Here is an 18,109-nt window from a genome sequence, read left to right as displayed (position 1 = left end):
AGCAAACTCCAGGAGGCAGTGAAGGACAGGGAGGCCTGGCGTGCTGCAGTCCAAGGGGTTGCAAAGAGTCAGACACCACAGAGCGACTGAACAACAATAACAATGAGACCATATATAATTCTTACATATTCTAGACACAAATCATTATCAGATATAAGATCCATAAATATTTACTCTAGTCCTCTGGGTTGTCTTTTTATTTTCCTGATGGGGTCCTTCGATACACAAATCGTTTAGCTTTGGTGAAGTCCAGCTCGTCTATGCTTTCCTTTGCTGCTGTGCGTTTGCTGCCATATTAAAGAAACCATCACCTTATCCAAGGTCATGATGATTCATACCTATTTCCTTTTAAGAGTTTTATCATTTGAACTCTTACAGTTGGATCCTCGATTCATTCTGGTTTAATTCTTGCATGTGGTCTGAGGTAGGACTCCAGATTTATTTTTTGCACACACATATCCTGTTGTTCCAGCACTATTAGTTGAGAAATGTTCTTTTCCTCCGGGGACAGGTCTTGGCACCTGTCAAAAATCAGTTGACTTCCAGGGTAAGGTCTTTTTAACATTTTGGTTTTTGAATTAATGTATTTATTTTTGGCTGTGCTGGGTCCTTGGGCTGTGAGAGGGCTGTCTCTGGTTGCAGCGAGCAGGGGCTGCCCTCCAGCTGCAGGTGCGGGCCTCCCCTTGCGGAGGCTTCTCCTGCTGTGGAGCGCCGGCCCCGGGCACCAGGCTCAGGAGTTATGCTGGACCGGCCTACTGCCCCTAGCACGTGGGATCCTCCCAGACTAGGGACTGAACGCGTGTCCCCTGCATTAGCAGACAGACTCTAAGTCCTGGGCAGCCAGCAAGCCCGTCGCGAGCTCCTCTGCCGTTTCCGGCTTTCTGTTCGCCTGGCTGACGGCGGCGCCGCTGCCTGCCTCACTGCAGCCTTAAGTAAGTTTCGGGAGATGTGACTGAAGTAAGGCGTATCCGGAGATATGCCTCCTCCAACTTTGTTCTTCCTTTTTCAAGATGGCTTTACCCTATTCAGGGTTCCTTGAGAGTCCATATGAATTGTAGAATGGCTTTTCTGTTTCTACAAAGAAGTCAGCTTAGATTTTGGTCGGCATAACAATCTGTAGATCAGTCTGGGGGTATTGCCATCTTGGGCTTCGCTGGCGGCTCAGGTAAAGAATCCGCCTGCAATGCGGGAGATGAGGGTTCGATCCCTGGGTGGGGAAGATCCCCTGGAGGAGGGCGTGGCAACCCACTCCAGTATTCTTGCCTGGAGGATCCCATGGACAGAGGAGCCTGGCGGGCTACAGTCTGCGGGGTCGCAGAGTCAGACACACCTGAGCAATTAACACTCACATTGCCACTTTAATAAGTTTAAATTTTCTTACCGTGAACACGTCTTTGCATTTATTTAGATCTAATTTATTTCAACAATGTTTTACAGCTTTCAGAGCACAAGGGTTGCTCTTCTTTCGTTAAATTTTTTCCCAAGTGTTTTGTTATTTTGACACTGCTATAGGTGTGATTGTTTTCCTAACTCACTTTCAGTCTGCTCAACGCTACGCTGGAGAAATACAGTCTCCTTTTGTGTTTGGCTCCATGTCCTGCAGCCTTTCTGAACTTGTCTGTTAGCTCTAACAGGTCTCCTCCCCGTCTGTCTGTCTGTCTGCCAAGCCGCCCACCTCCTCAGGCATCACACCCAGCCTGTGAGGTTCAGCTGACGCTCTGCTGCTTTCCCTGCTGGGTGGTAGGGCACTCGGCAGGTAATGCAACTGAATCCAGGCAGGGGCGATGTTCAGCCAGTCTTTGAGGTTTGCTCTTGCCCAGGGGGCCCTTCTCACCTCTTTCCATGGTTCCTTCTAATGGCCCATGGGGTAGCGAGTGCTATTAATTAAGAAGAGTTACTCTTTTCCAGTTGTCAGAGGACGCCTTACAAATAGCTGTGAAAAGAAGAGAAGCAAAATGCAAAGGAGAAAAGGAAAGATATAAGCATCTGAATGCACAGTTCCAAAGAATAGCAAGGAGAGATAAGAAAGCCTTCCTCAGTGATCAGCGCCAAGAAATAGAGGAAAACAATAGAATGGGGAAGACTAGAGATCCCTTCAAGAAAATTAGAGATACCTAGGGAACATTTCATGCAAAGGTGGGCATGAAATGGTATGGACCACTATAAAGGAGATGGCAAGAACACACAGAAGAACTATACAAAAAATATTTTCACGACCCAGATAATCATGATGGTGTGGTCACTCACCTAGAGCCAGACATCCTAGAATGCGAACTGGGCCTTAGGAAGCATCACTATGAACAAAGCTAGTGGAGGTGATGGAATTCCAGTTGAGCTATTTCAAATCCTAAAAGATGATGCTGTGAAAGGGCTGCACTCAATATGCCAGCAAATTTGGAAAACTCAGGAGTGGCCACAGGACTGGAAAAGGTCAGTTTTCATTCTAATCCCAAAGAAAGGCAATGCAAAGAATGCTCAAACTACTGCACAATTTCACTCATCTCACATGCTAGCAAAGTAATGCTCAAAATCCTCCAAGCCAGGCTTCAGCAATACGTGAACCGTGAACTTTCAGATGTTCAAGCTGCTTTTAGAAAAGGCAGAGGAACCAGAGATCAAATTGCCAACATCTGTTGGATCATCGAAAAAGCAAGAGAGTTCCAGAAAAACATCTATTTCTGCTTCATTGACTGTGTGGATCACAACAAACTGTGGAAAATTCTTAAAGAGATGGGAATACCAGACCACCTGAGCTGCCTCTTGAGAAATCTGTATGCAGGTCTGGAAGCAACAGTTAGAACTGGACATGGAACAACAGACTGGTTCCAAATAGGAAAAGGAGCACATCAAAGCTGTATATTGTCACCCTGCTTATTTAACTTATATGCAGAGTACATCATGAGAAACGCTGGACTGGAAGAAGCACAAGCTGGAATCAAGATTGCCGGGAGAAATATCAATAACCTCAGATATGCAGATGACACCACCCTTATGGCAGAAAGTGAAGGAACTAAAGAGCCTCTTGATGAAAGTGAAAGAGGAGAGTGAAAAGTTGGCTTAAAGCTCAACATTCAGAAAACGAAGATCATGGCATCTGGTCCCATCACTTCATGGCAAATAGATGGGGAAACAATGGAAACGGTGGCTGACTTTATTTTGGGGGGCTCCAAAATCACTGCAGATGGTGACTGCAGCCATGAAATTAAAAGATGCTTACTCCTTGGAAGGAAAGTTATGACCAACCTAGACAGCATATTAAAAAGCAGAGAGATTACTTGGCCAACAAAGGTCCATCTAGTCAAGGCTATGGTTTTTCCTATGGTCATGTAAGTTTGTGAGAGTTGGACTGTAAAGAAAGCTGAGTGCCAAAGAATTGATGCTTTTGAACTGTGGTGTTGGAGAAGACTCTTGAGAGTCCCTTGGACTGCAAGGAGATCCAACCAGTCCATCCTAAAGGAGATCAGTCCTGGGTGTTTATTGGAATGACTGATGCTGAGGCTGAAACTCCAATACTTTGGCCACCTCATGTGGAGAACTGATTCATTTGAAAAGACCCTGATGCTGGGAAAGATTGAAGGCAGGAGGAGAAGGGGATGATGAGATGGTTGGATGGCATCACTGACTCGATGGACATGAGTTTGGGTAAACTCCGGGAGTTGGTGATGGACAGGGAGGCCTGGTGTGCTGTGGTCCATGAGGTCGCAAAGAATCGGACACGACTGAGAGACTGAGCTTCTGAACTGAACTAATCTTTCCAGAGGCTTGAACTGTCACTCACTCTGTTTCAGATGAAGCTGGTTCCCTTGGGGAGCCTTTGGTGCGGTCTTCTCGAGGGACCCCCTCTCCCCTGGACAGTCTCTGAGCCACGCTCTGGGCAAGGCGTGACCTGTGGGCATCAGGCTGGCTTCTGGAAGCAGGGGTGAGAGCGGTCCGGTCCCCACCAGTCAGCCCTCCACAGCTGGCGCGGACCCTCCCGCCTCCTGGCCACCCTCCAGGAGTGGATCGTGGGGCGTCGTGGAGCTGAGGAGTGGGCGTGGGGGCTGGCGAGCTGCAAAGGCCTGGAGTGGCCGGGGGTGGCCCCTGCGTCCCGGGCTTCACCTCCCGGAGCAGTGTTTCCGTCAGGCCGGGCTGGGGCCCCAGCTCTCGGAATTCTCACCAAGTTTTAGTGAATTTTCCTGAGTAAATATTTCTTCGTTTGCTGTACGCCCCGAGGACAATTTCAACACACTCTAAGTGGGTTTTCTAAAGAGTCCTGCGAGCTTGGCCTGCTCTGCCGGGGGCCGTCCATAGAGCTCCTTCAGCTGTCACCGCAGGAGTGGAGCTCCCTCCAGCATCAGTTTCTAGATTCCTGGTTCTGGCTCAGACCCCACCTGTGCACGCAGCTGCCTCTGGGTAACCCCGCCCTTGGGTTCTGTAAGGACCATACGTCTCCTAACATGACACTGCCCAGGCTCACTGTCCTTAAAGCCTCCTGTGCCCCCAAGGAACGTGAGGTCCCCAGCAGCCTCTATCTTCACACCACGCCCCTCGTCCGGGGGGAGGGTTGGGGGGCCCAGCCTGCTCCTCGCCAGCCCCAACTGTCCCGAGGCCCTGGGAACCTCAGGGGCCCTGGGGACAAGGACGCAGAGCTGCGCCTCGGCCCGCCCAGCCAGACGTCCTCTCCGTCTCAACATCCAGGGATGCTCGCTCCACGTCCAACTACAACCTCAGACCCCCAGCCACTTGAGCAGGTGGGAGCCCCCCATATCAGGAACCCCCTCATCCCCACCGCACCCCACACCAGCCGCCCGAGGTCCCTGCCCACACAGGGGTCGACCTACTTGGAGCTGGGTCCCGCACCCTGCGCTGAGGGTCTGGGGACAGGGCACCCGTGGAGGCCACAGCCTAGGGGAGGGAGGGGCAATGACCCATCCCCTGAGGGGCTCCGAGGTTGCCCTGGGGGGCATGGGATCCGCAGGGGTCGTGGTAGGGGTCGAGGCGCCTGCCGGCCGGTCAGAACCACACCTAAAGCCAGCCCTGCTCTGTTTCAGAGACAGGGTCCTCCCCACTCCAGGCTCTGCAGCCTAAACTCGAAAGAGGGGCTTCCTGATAACCACGCAGGGGACGCGGCCCCACAGGGTCTCAGCAGACTCAGGTCCCCCTGCACCCCCACCCTGCAGTCTGGGCCCCACCCATTGGCTTGGTGAGAGGGTCTCCTGGGTCCACAGCACCCCGCCCACCTGCCTGGTTAGAAATCACACACAGAACACACCCTGTGTGAAGACCCACGGAGCCCGTGGGCCCCACACCCTACCAGGAGCAGGTCCCCCACCCGGCTCTCAAACACGCCGCTAATAAACAGTGGGGTACGGATGTGAGAGCTGGACTGTGAAGAAAGCTGAGCACCGAAGAACTGATGCTTCTGAACTGTGGTGTTGGAGAAGACTCTTGAGAGTCCCTTGGGCTGCAAGGAGATCCAACCAGTCCATTCTGAAGGAGATCAGCCCTGGGTGTTCATTGGAAGGACTGATGCTGAAGCTGAAACTCCAATACTTTGGCCACCTCATGCGAAGAGCTGACTCATTTGAAAAGACCCTGATGCTGGGAAAGATTGAAGGTGGGAGGAGAAGGGGACGACAGAGGATGAGACGGTTGGATGGAATCACCGACTCAATGGACATGAGTTTGAGCAAGCTCCGTGAGCTGGTGATGGACAGGGAGGCCTGGCATGCTGCAGTCCATGGGGTTGCAGAGAGTCAAATACGACTGAGTGACTGAACCGAACTGAACCCCTACAAAACCCAGCAGCACGTCCCAATTCTGCCCAAAGCTGCTACTTAAACTTTCCCTGTTTTATATTTCACGTTAGCCCCCAGACTTCGAGTTCACAGGAATGGGTCGCGGGCACTGCCCTGGTGGCTCAATGGGTAAGAATCCGCCTGCCAGTGCAGGGAGCAGGGGTTTGATCCCCGATCTCGGAAGATCCCACGTGCCAAGGGGCACCGACGCCCGTGTGCCACAACTGCTGAAGCCCAGGAGCCGCAGCCATGCTCACCGCAACTGCTCATGCAGCAGCAGGGCCCAGAGAACACAGAATAGTAAATACATAAAATTTAAAAAGAAAAGACAAGAAACGGGCTGAGGTTGGTGACAGCCGGAGCGGCCTGGCCAGCAAAGAGCACTTATGCCACCTGGTGGCCGTGCCGGGGATGACACCAACCGCGGGAAAGCCCAGCCCTGGGGAACCGGAACCCTGCAGACAGGAGTCCCCGCCCCGCAGGGCAGCGGCCAGAGAGCAGGACGCCTTACATGCTGCAGGAAACACCTGCTGAGGGCCACGCTCCCCTGGGGCTTGAGTTCACACTCTGCAGCCGGTCCCCCCTCAGCCTCCCCGCTGTCCCCCTGAGCCCAGTAGGCACGGAACAGATCCCGGAGAACAGGACCCGGGGCCCAGCACCGGGTGGACAGGGAGGAGCCTGGGCCGCCCAAGACCCCCAGGGCAAAGGGCTGGAAAGGAGCGGGCTCGGCTCCTCCGTGGGCAGGGCCACCGTCAGCACCCACCTCCACTTCCAGCCTCCCCTGAAGGCCCCAGGTCCCAGCGAGGGTAAGCGAGGGTGAGAACAGTGCCCACAGACAGCACCTCTCCCCGGGCCTGAGGCCAGAGCCCAGCCTGGGGGCCGTGCTGGAGAGTGGGGCACATGGCGCCCGGTCAGGGCACCAGGTCAGATCGAGCGGGAGGGGCCGGGGTGGGAGGAGAGGGGCCCACCCGGTGGGAGGAGGTGAGGGGCCCAGGCGGGAAACTGCCCCCACCCTCCACTCAGGAAAGCCGTGCTCCCTGCAGGGTTCACCCTGACTTTCTTTTCTCCTTTATTCTTAGATCAGCCACTTCACGTAAATTCAAGATCCTAAATATTATTTAATGCATTTTCTTGCTCTTAAGTAAAATTTATTTTTATTAATAAAAATCACTGCATATGCACTGCAATTAAGAAAACCCTCCTTATAAACAGACTCTGAGCAATTTCACAGTTTGTTCTGGGAAACCCGCCTCTGATAGTAAATGGCCCGGGGGTCCCACCCAGAGCCCAGAGAAGCCCCGCCCTCTTGACACCCCGCCTGCATGCATGTATGCAGAAGGTGACTAATGTGTGTTCTTGGGAGGCAGGCTGAAGTGGGCAGGAGTATCCTCGGAGGGCCAGTCCTCACGGACCCCAGGCTGACCTGGGCCCCGGGAGCAGCTGGACAGTAAGACCTCGGTGGGGGCAGCTTCTGAGGGCTTCACATACGTGACGGGCCCCCGAGGGGCCAGGAGGACGGGAGGGGCAGGTTGCAGAGGCTCCTCAAGTCCAGGTCCGAGAGGACACCTGCCCCACGGCCCAGCCGCAGGACTCAGGGTCCCGTGGCGTCGCGTGGCGTCCTGAGGGGATCTGAGGAGCACCCCCCAAGCCCTGCTGGACTGCAAGCACAGTGGCGGAGCGCTCCGCTTCCCTTGGACCCCGTCGCCGCGGGGCCACTTAGAATGGCGGTGTGCTTCAGACAAGGACAGGTGAGCACCATCGTGTACCTGCGGCCGCTGCACAGGAGCTGAGAAACTGAGACAGCGGCTTGTCTATAAAACTGGACCAGGACTATTTACTGGGCTTTCATTTACGATAGAGTCAGACGGCTTCTTTTAAGTCCCTTCCAAGCATTTTCTTGGGACGAGCGAGGGGCCCCTACTGAGGCCACCCCTGGGGATGGATCAGGGTGACGGGTATGAACTCGAAGGGAAGCAAATTTCTCCACCTCCTCAGAGATTAAGATCTGTAGGTTAAACATGAATCTGGAAAGACCCCCGAGCCGGGCTCTCCTGACACTGTTTTAAAGGTGAGCGTTGGGGCTTCCCTGGTGGCTCAGTGGTGGAGTCCGCTTGCCAACGCAGGGGACACGGGTTCGACCCCTGGTCTGGGAAGATTTTACATGATGGGGAGCAATGAAGCCCGTGCTCTGCAGCTGCTGACCCTGTGCCCGGGGACCCATGCTCTGCAGCAAGAGAAGCCCTCCCAGCACGACTAGAGAGCGGCCCCCACGCTCCACAACGAGAGGAGAGCCGCACAGCAACCAAGACCCAGAGCAACCAGAAATAAATGAATGATTTTTAATGCACACGAATGTTGCACATTTGGGCTTTTCGCCTGACAGGTAGCGTTGGCCTCCGAGGAGCAATGCTGACGGTTGGGTGGTGATCAGGGCTCCAGGAGGAAATCGCCCAAATAAGCTAGTACCCAGGAAGCCGTGCTGGGCCTCCTCCTGTCTTGCCCCTCCAGGCCATGCTTGTCCCATGTGGACAGGGAACAAGCACGGGGCCCGTAGATGAGCTGGCAGGAGCTCCTTGGAGAAGCGGAAAAGACTCAAACACCCTTCAGCTTGAGCGGTGGGTTTCACACCAAGAGCAAGAAGAATAGAGACCAACCCCTCATATGAAGTTGTAGCCTTGGGACCTGCGAGGGCTGCCCCGGGGTGGAGAGGGGCTCGACACGGCACCCACCTCCTCAGAGGGCAGAAAGTGGGGAGCAGAAGGCGCGGGTGGGCAGGGGGGCCAGGGGTGTCCTGCGAGGCTGGGGTACATGGCCCCCCACCCCAGCCAGCCCCTGGCTCCAGCTCCTGGCTCCCAGTCCAATTCCCTGGGGATGGTCAGCGGAAGTGAGGAAGCGGACGGCATCAGTAACGAGCTGTGATGAAGTGCTGACGGCGGACCTGGGGCCGTGTCAGGGGAGGGGCGGCGCCTGGCGGCCCAGTGTAATATATCATAATTCACACAGTTTGGGGAGAATTACCATATTTTTCAAATGCCTTCAAACTTATTTTCCTTCCACGGTCCCTAAGTTTCTCCGGCCCCATTGCTGATTAGTTCCAGCTAAATCTGCCTTTTCTCATCAAAAGAAAAGATCATGCATTTTATTTTCAATTAAGTTGCAGGAATCCATCAGGAGTAATCCAGCCAAACCTCATCATTCACAATCCAATTTCTCAAACTGCCAGGAGCCGGGAGGGGTGAGGCAGGGTGGGCCTGGGGGTCAACTTAGGGGGGTGCATCCACCCCCCAGTCTGGGTCGTGGCTGCAGCATGCCCCGAAGAGTGGGTGGCAGGGCCTCCATCACCAACTGTGCCCAGAGCCCCTCAGGGCACCCATGGACCTCACTGGCAGAACTCGGGCCCTGGCCGCCCACCGGGAGGGCGGCTCCCGGACCCCCGGGGAGCTGCTGGCAGGGGTCTGGACCCCCACCCCGGCACCCCGGCAAGACTGGAAGCAAAGTGGCCCCGAGGCTTCCCATCCCACGTCCCAGGGGCGTCCGGTGGGGCCTGTGGGTGGGCCGTCTCCCCGCGTAGCCTGTCCTCCCGTCTCTCTGGCCGTGACCTTGCCTGCGTCCCAGGTCCCCTCCGACCGGGCACCTGTGCTTCTCAAGGCAACAGAAGCCTTGTGGCCCTCCGAGGCCCGCGTGTCCACAGACTGCACTATCCTGGCCTGGCGTGGCCGCGTCCCGGCCGCAGAGGTGGAACAAGACGGTGGGCCTGAGAACAGGCGGCCCCGCCCCGGCCCCGCCCCGGCCCCGCCCCTGTCGGACCCGCCTCCTCGGCGGCTCCACCGCCCCCCTGCATCGAGACGACCTCTCCAGGGTCCCAGGGGCCCCCGGCTCCCTTCCGACCCGCTCGGCCACCCCACCCCCCCCAGAAGCTTCTCCACTTGGTGTCCAGGATGCCTCCCTTCCTGGACCCTCCTTTTGCCCCTCCCCCTCCAGACCACCCTGCTCTGAACACATCCACTCTCTGGAGACCCTCCCTCCTTCTGAAGAATTCCTGCCCCGCCTTCTCCAGCCCCCAGGGCTCCCGGGCCCCCAGCTCAGGGGTCAGCAGGCGTCCCGCGGTGCCCCGCCCGCAGGTCCCACCATCAGCAAAGCTGTCGCTGACCTGCAGACCCGCCTGCGCGCGCGGCCCCTCCGCCACCTCCCCGCAGGCGAGCCGCCTCGCGCGGCCCCAGGCCCTGCACTCAGAGCCGCAGCCTCAAGCGCCCCCGTAGCTCGGATGGCGTCACCCACCGGGCGACCCCCAGGCCTTGGAGCACAGCCCCCAGCGTCTCCCCCTCCTCATTTGGCCTGGCCTTGTGGTTCCTGCCCGGGTGCCGGGTCTCTGCCCTTGCCTTGCCCTCCACCCAGGACCCGCCAGGTAACAATAAGCAGAGCGCAAAGGCCCCGGCTCAGAAAGAACTGGGAGCTGAGACACCCGCCCCTCCTGACACCACGCGCTTCTGTGCCATGTCCTCAGAGCCCCTCTGCCCGGAAGCCACCATGGGCGCGACTCCGTCCACAGCCTCAGACCTGCCTCCTCTACAGCTCAGTCCAGCCATGTCACGGCCTCCACTTCACCCTTCAACGTGCACAACTGTCCGGCTAGCGTGGTGGACCCCTAGCTAGCTAACCTTGTACCCTTGTCCAGGTGGTGGCCTTACGCCCCTCCCCAGGCCTCTCAGGGGCTCCTCCATCCCAACACCCCGCGCCCCCCTCCCTTGAACTGATGCCTTCCTGCCGTGCACCCAGGAGCACCCCATCCTGGGCAAAGCTGTGAGACGCCTCCTCCAGGCAGCCTGCCCGGCATACCTGTGGCTCCACACTCGTTTTGGGCGCTGCCCAGCTCCTGCCTCGGAGGGGGCACCAGGCCCTCACCCATCTCCTGTTCTGACACAGAATCTGGCATACAGTAGTTCCCAGAAAACAGCTGTGGACCTAAGTAGATACATGCAGAAAGGTGGGGGAGAACAGATGGGCTAGAGGAAGGAGGCTCAGTAACCAGGGGGCTCGAGGAAGACCCAGAGAAGGAGGCTGAAGGGAGAAGCAAAGCCAAGGAGGCCGGGCTGGGGGGCACTGCCCAAGGAGGGCCCTGCCAGGCTTGCAGCCCAGGAGACAAAGGCCTGGGGTCTGGAAAGCAGTGCAGGGGGCTGGCAGGGGTGGATGGGGAGCTGGTGCATGCCCAGCAGGGCTGCCCCAGACCCAGATGTGCCATGAGGGCTGTCTCTGTGCAGAGGACAGAGAAGGCCTGGGTCTGGTGGCAGTACTGGGGGAGCCACGGTGGGGCCCCAGCACCCCCAAACCAGAGGCATCTCCCTCCCGGGAGGCCATCGGCTCCCCAGGGCCCCCCTCAGCAGCAGTGGCCGTGGAGTCCAGTCATCGTCCCCTGTGGACCGAGCCTCCTGCCCCTGCTGGCTGGGTGCTCACAGAGGCCTGAGGAGTCCGGTGGGGAGGACTTGCTCGGGGGCCACCGTGCGTGGGTCAGGGGCATGTGAGGCTCCCAGGCTGGGGTGGGCAGCTGAGTGCGGGGAGTCAAGTTCCCGGGTCCACACCAGCCCCCAGCCCTGAGCTGAGCACCTCTGGGCTCCGGATTGCTTAATGTTCACAGAGGCCAGCAAGCAAGGCCACAATCCACTGGGGGCACCAGCAAAGCCGCAGCATCTGCTACGTATAAATTAAAACAAATTCGCCGTCTCGCTGAGGACATGCAGCCGTCACAGGCGCGGCCAGCGCATGCGCATGACACACGTGATTTATGCGCAGAAAGCACAGAATCACCAACACAGCCAGGGAGCCACGGGCCAGGCTGCCCCCCACCTGTAGCCCTGACCCCAGGACCACCAGCTTCACCCCCGGCAGAGCGGAGCAGGATCAGCCTGTCCTCAGACCTTGGCGGTCACCCACTGAGGCCCACCCCCACCGGGACATGTCACGGAAGCCAGGCTCACAGAGGACACGGAGGGGCAGAGGGAAGAGGAACGGAGGGCGCCACTTTCCAACTCAGTTCAACTCAGTTCAGTCTCTCAGCCATGTCCAACTCTCTGCGATCCCAGGGGCTGCAGCACGCCAGGCCTCCCTGTCCATCACCAACTCCTGGAGCTTATTCAAACCCATGTTCATTTAGTCGGTGATGCCATCCAACCATCTCATCCTCTGTCATCCCCTTCTCCTCCCGCCCTCAATCTTTCCCAGCATCAGGGTCTTTTCAAATGAGTCAGCTCTTCGCATCAGGTGGCCAAAGTATTGGAGTTTCAGCTTCAACATCAGTCCTTCCAATGAATATTCAGGACTGATTTCCTTTAGGATGGACTGGCTGTATCTCCTTGCAGTCCAAGGGACTCTCAAGAGTCTTCTCCAACACCACAGTTCAGAAGCATCAATTCTTCAGCGCTCAGCTTTCTTTATAATCCAACCCTCACATCCATACCTGACTACTGCAAAAACCATAGATTTGACTAGGCGGACCTTTGTTGGCAGAGTAATGTCTCTGCTTTTTAATATGCTATCTAGGTTGGTCATAGCTTTCCTTCCAAGGAGGAAGCGTCTTTTAATTTCATGGCTGCAGTCACCATCTGCAATGATTTTGGAGCCCCCCAAAATAAAGTATCTCACTGTTTCCACTGTTTCCCCATCTATTTGCCATAAAGTGATGGGACGACATGCCATGATCTTCGTTTTCTGAATGTTGAGTTTTAAGCCAATTTTTCACTCTCCTCTTTCACTTTCATCAAGAGGCTCTTTAGTTCCTCTTCACTTTCTGCCATAAGGGTGGTGTCATCTGCATATCTGAGGTGATTGATATTTCTCCCGGCAATCTTGATTCCAGCTTGTGTTTCTTCCAGTCCCACGTTTCTCATGATGTACTCTGCATCTAAGTTAAATAAGCAGGGTGACAGTATACAGCCTTGATGTACTCCTTTTCCTATTTGGAACCAGTCTGTTGTTCCATGTCCAGTTCTAACTGTTGCTTCCTGACCTGCATACACGTTTCTCAGGAGGCAGGTCAGGTGGTCTGGTATTCCCATCTCTTGAAGAATTTTCCACTAATTATTGTGATCCACACAAAGGCTTTGGCAAAGTCAACAAAGCAGAAATAGATGTTTTTTAACTCTCTTGCTTTTTCGATGATCCAACAGATGTTGGCAATTTGATCTCTGGTTCCTCTGCCTTTTCTAAAAGCAGCTTGAACATCAGGAAGTTCACGGTTCATGTATTGCTGAAGCCTGGCTTGGAGAATTTTGAGCATTACTTTACTAGCATGTGAGATGAGTGCAATTGTGCAGTAGTTTGAGCATTCTTTGGCATTGCCTTTCTTTGGGATTGGAATGAAAACGGACCTTTTCCAGTCCTGTGGCCACTGCTGAGTTTTCCAAATTTGCTGGCATATCGAGTGCAGCACTTTCGCGGCATCATCTTTTAGGATTTGAAAGAGCTCAACTGGAATTCCATCACCTCCACTACTTTGTTCATAGTGATGCTTCCTAAAGCCCCCTTGACTTCACATTCCAGGATGTCTGGCTCTAGGTGAGTGATCACACCATCGTGATAATCTGGGTCGTGAAGATCTTTTTTGTATAGTTCTTCTGTGTATTCCTGCCACCTCTTCTTAATATCTTCTGCTGGCTCCATGGCACTGGAGCAGCCATGAAGAGATACCCCACATCCAAGGTAAGAGAAACCTAAGTAAGATGGTAGGCGCTGAGAAAGGGCATCAGAGGGCAGACAGACTGAAACCACAATCACAGACAACTAGCCAATCTGATCACACGGACCACAGCCTTATCTAACTCAATGAAACTAAGCTATGCCATGTGGGGCCACCCAAGACGGACGGGTCATGGTGGAGAGTTCTGACGGAATGTGGTCCACTGGGGAAGGGAATGGCAAACCACTTCAGTATTCTTGCCTTGAGAACCCCATGAACAGTATGAAAAGGCAAAATGATAGGATACTGAAAGATGAACTCCCCAGGTCAGTAGGTGCCCAATATGCTACGGGAGATCAGTGGAGAAATAATTCCAGAAAGAATGAAGGGATGGAGCCAAAGCAAAAACAACACCCAATGTGGATGTGACTGGTGATAGAAGCAAGGTCCGATGCTGTAAAGAGCAACATTGCATAGGAACCTGGAATGTTAGGTCCATGAATCAAGGCAAACTGGAAGTGTTAAACAGGAGATGGCAAGAGTGAACGTCGACATTCTAGGAATCAGCAAACTAAAAGGGACTGGAATGTGTGAATTTAACTCAGATGACCATTATATCTACTACTGTGGGCAGGAATCCCTCAGAAGAAATGGACTAGCCATCATAGTCAACAAAAGAGTTCGAATTGCAGTACTTGGATGCAATCTCAAAAACAACAGAATGATCTCTGTTTGTTTCCAAGGCAAACCATTCAATATCACGGTAATCCAAGTCTATGCCCCAACCAGTAACACTGAAGAAGCTGAAGTTGAATGGTTCTATGGAGACCTACAAGACCTTTTAGAACTAACACCCAAAAAAGATGTCCTTTTCATTATAGGGGACTGGAATGCCAAATTAGGAAGTCAAGAAACACCTGGAGTAACAGGCAAATTTGGCCTTGGAGTACAGAATGAAGCAGGGCAAAGGCTAATAGGGTTTTGCCAAGAGAACACACTGGTCATAGCAAACACCCTCTTCCAACAACACAAGAGAAGACTCTACACAGGGACATCACCAGATGGTCAACACCAAAATCAGATTGATTATATTCTTTGCAGTCAAAGATGGAGAAGCTCTATACAGTCAGCAAAAACAAGACCAGAAGCTGACCATGGCTCAGATCATGAACTCCTTATTGCCAAATTCAGACTGAAATTGAAGAAAGTGGAGAAAACCACTGGACCATTCAGGTATGACCTAAACCAAATCCCTTATGATTATACAGTGGAAGTGAGAAATAGATTTAAGGGACTAGACCTGATACACAGAGTGCCTGATGAACTCTGGACAGAGGTTCGTGACATTGTACAGGAGACAGGGATCAAGACCATCCCCAAGAAAAAGGAATGCAAAAAGCAAAATGGCTGTCTGAGGAGGCCTTACAAACAGCTGTGAAATGAAGAAAAGCGAAAAGCAAAGGAGAAAAGGAAAGATATAAGCATCTGAATGCAGAGTTACAAAGAATAGCAAGGAGAGATAGGAAAGCCTTCCTCAGTAATCAATGCAAAGAAATAGAGGAAAACAAGAGAATGGGAAAGACTAGAGATCTCTTCAAGAAAACTAGAGATATCAAGGGAACACTTTCCAACTATGGCTGTTTTATCTGACTCAATGGACATGAGTTTGAATAAACTCCGGGAGTTGGTGAAGGACAGGAAGGCCTGGTGAGCTGCAGTCCATGGGGTCGCAAAGAGTCGGACAGACTGAGCTGAACTGGTTAATAACAGCAGGAGGGCCTGGGGCTCCTGCCCACCCCCTACCCCGACCCAGCCCAGGTCCAGTGCACAGGGCCGCCCACCACCCCGGACACGACCACGGCCCTCAGACCTCTCTGTACCTCTACCCTGGGGGCCTCCTCTGGTTGGGCAGGTGGAGGGAGGCGTGAGGGCCTGGAGGGTCTAGGCTCCAGGATGGGAGTTAGTACTACGAGAGATGCTTTTCATTTGCAACAGAAGAAGCACGTTAATGAGATAAGGCAACAGAACGCCATCAGACAGATTTCCCAAGGAGTCTCTGCCCTCCGCAGTGTCTCCCCAAATCTGCAGCTAAGAGCCCAGGCCCCCCACTCCCAGCCACCTTGACAAATCACCCCCTTGTGTCTCAGCGAGCCCGATGGAGTCTTGGAGCACTGATGAATTTTTAATTTTCAATATCTTTGTGTATATTGCTTTTTAAGACCAAATAAAATAAGTCCTCCATGACAGGTAAGCATTTCTTTTTAAACACAAGTCTCATGTGTCAAGTGGGGTGATAACCATGGGACTGGGAGTGGAAGCTGCCGGAGGGGCGCTCTGGACAAACTAAAGGGTTGGACATGGGGTGGGTAGGTTCGGGAGGGAGGGCACGTGTGTTCTTGTCGCTCATTCACGTCATTTATGGCAGAAGCCAACGCAACAGTGACATGAGGTATTTTAAAGTGCGAGTCTGGGTTATAGACGGCGGGGCCCCCATCGGGGAGGAAGCACACGAGCCCCGAGGAGCCCCCCAGCCAGTGTCCCCCGACCCGAGGCCGGTTCCCGCAGCCCCGGCTGCCTGGCTGTGGAGCAGAGACGGACGGTCGGCTCCGCGTCCCCGACCTTTTATATGGGAACCAGGAGCAGCTGGACACCAGTTGGTCCTTGTCGGACCCCAGGCTGGACCCCCACCCACCCGGCCTCACCTGGAGGGAGCCCCTGGGCTGCCTGGCTCCGGGCCCGCTCTGGGGATTGGGGATCGGGTCTCTGCATGTAGTCCCCGCAGATGCAAGCGGGCGCCCCCTCTGACCCAGCAGGGCACACAGTGTCCACCCTCCCCCGTCAGGGGGCGAGGCCGTGAGGACCCCCGTGCACTGTGTCTCTGACGGGCCCCCCCACTCCCTGCCTGTGGACGTCAAGGGCGCCGCCAACCGTGGCCCTTCCCAGATTCTGCCGCCTGGGAGGCCGCTTGTCGCGGTGGACACAGCTCACGGCTCGTCACTCAGGCAGCTTCGGGCCGGAAGGGCTCCGGCCGGATGACCAGCGTGGGGCCCGACCGGCTCGGCATGGCGTCTTCCAGCCGCCAGGGGCGCTCGTGCCGCGCCCCGTCTAGCTTCTCTGCCCTCCTGAAGGTTTAAAACGGCCTTTATGGCGCCTCTGTAATTTGCGTTTCTATTACTATGCATGAAATTCAGCATTTTTTTTCAACATGTGTCGAGCCAATTGTACTTACTTTTCTGTGAAACGAGTCCACTGTTTGCCCGTTTTTTTCTGTCCTATTGGTGAACTATCGGGCTTGCAGGAGGAGAATACAGGAAACTCAGGTTCGATTCCTGGGTTGGGAAGATCCCCTGGAGGAGGAAATGTCAACCCATTCCAGTATTCTTGCCTGGAGAATCCCATGGACAGAGGAGCCTGGCGGGCTACAGTTGATGGGGTCTCAAAGAATCAGACAGGACTGAAGTGACTTGCCACAAACACACATCACATAAAGTCTTCAGGATTCATGGTATTGACGAAAAATTAATCAGTCAAGCTACATAAGAAATGGAACATTTCATTTGAGCCAAATTTGAGGGTTATCACCCGGGAAGGACGTGTCGGTAAGCTCCGAGAACTGTCCTGCCCATTACACGTCGAGGCACGGTGAGACAAGGCTTTTGAGACCTTATACCTCAACCTTGAGGGCTGGACATCAAATGACATATTATTGACAGTTTACACAACCCAGATCTAAGTGTCATCATGGCCCCTCAGGAGATTAAGAAGGAATTTATCTCTAAGGAGTTGTCTTGCTGACGCTGGGAGAGTATTGGTTTTCATGGCTGAGCAGGTTATTTCTGCCAATGGGGAAAGCTTGGTTGCTGCATATTGCAGATACACCGTGCACAGGCACAGCAGGGGAAGAGAGTGGGCCAAAGGGTAGAGAACATTTTTTGTACAAACTTTTGTCTTGCCATAAAATATGAGCTGCATTTCACAACAGGCAAACTCTGTGCTTGCACCAGAGACCCAGGCTCCATCAATCTTGTGGTTCTGCCCCTCCCCACAGGACCCAGAATGGCCGCCCTGGCACCAACCGCCCCACCCGCACCCCAGCCAGCAAGAGAACTCCTCCCACCTGAAGGACGCTGCCTGGCAGTGGTGCTTCCAGTTACTTGGCATCTCTCTGGTCCCCAGGCCTCACCGAGCTGCCAAGGAGCCTGGAGGTGTGGCCTTTACTTCAAGAGGCTTCATTACAACACACAAGCAGAACGCGGTGGGGGGGCCGGCTGATACCTCAGCAGCAGGAACTATAGCAGAGGCCGCTCCCCACCCCACAGAACTCGGTTCTGGAAGCCTGGGGCTCCAGGATGAAGCTAGGGGCCTCAACTGCCCATGGATGGCGTTCCCTGGGGGGGTCCCAGGAGGGCCTGGGGTCTGAGTGAGGGTGGCAAGACCTGACCTCACAAGTTCTTGGGGTGAGGGGGGTGTGAACAGTCTCCCCAGCCTGGAGTCAGCCCCTGGTTTGTGGGGAAGGATTTGGGGGATCGCGGATCCCTCCTCCCCCATGAAGCCAGATGTACCTGGTCCAGGAGTGGGGAGTCCACCATACCCACAGAGCAGGCCTGGAGGGGGGCCAGGAAGACACATCTGGAACGGAGGGCCCCACAGAGGGCATGCAGGG

This window comes from Bubalus bubalis, chromosome 4 (assembly GCF_019923935.1).
Source record: "Bubalus bubalis isolate 160015118507 breed Murrah chromosome 4, NDDB_SH_1, whole genome shotgun sequence".
Lineage (NCBI taxonomy): Eukaryota > Metazoa > Chordata > Mammalia > Artiodactyla > Bovidae > Bubalus > Bubalus bubalis.
Note: the sequence above shows the minus strand (reverse complement) of the source record.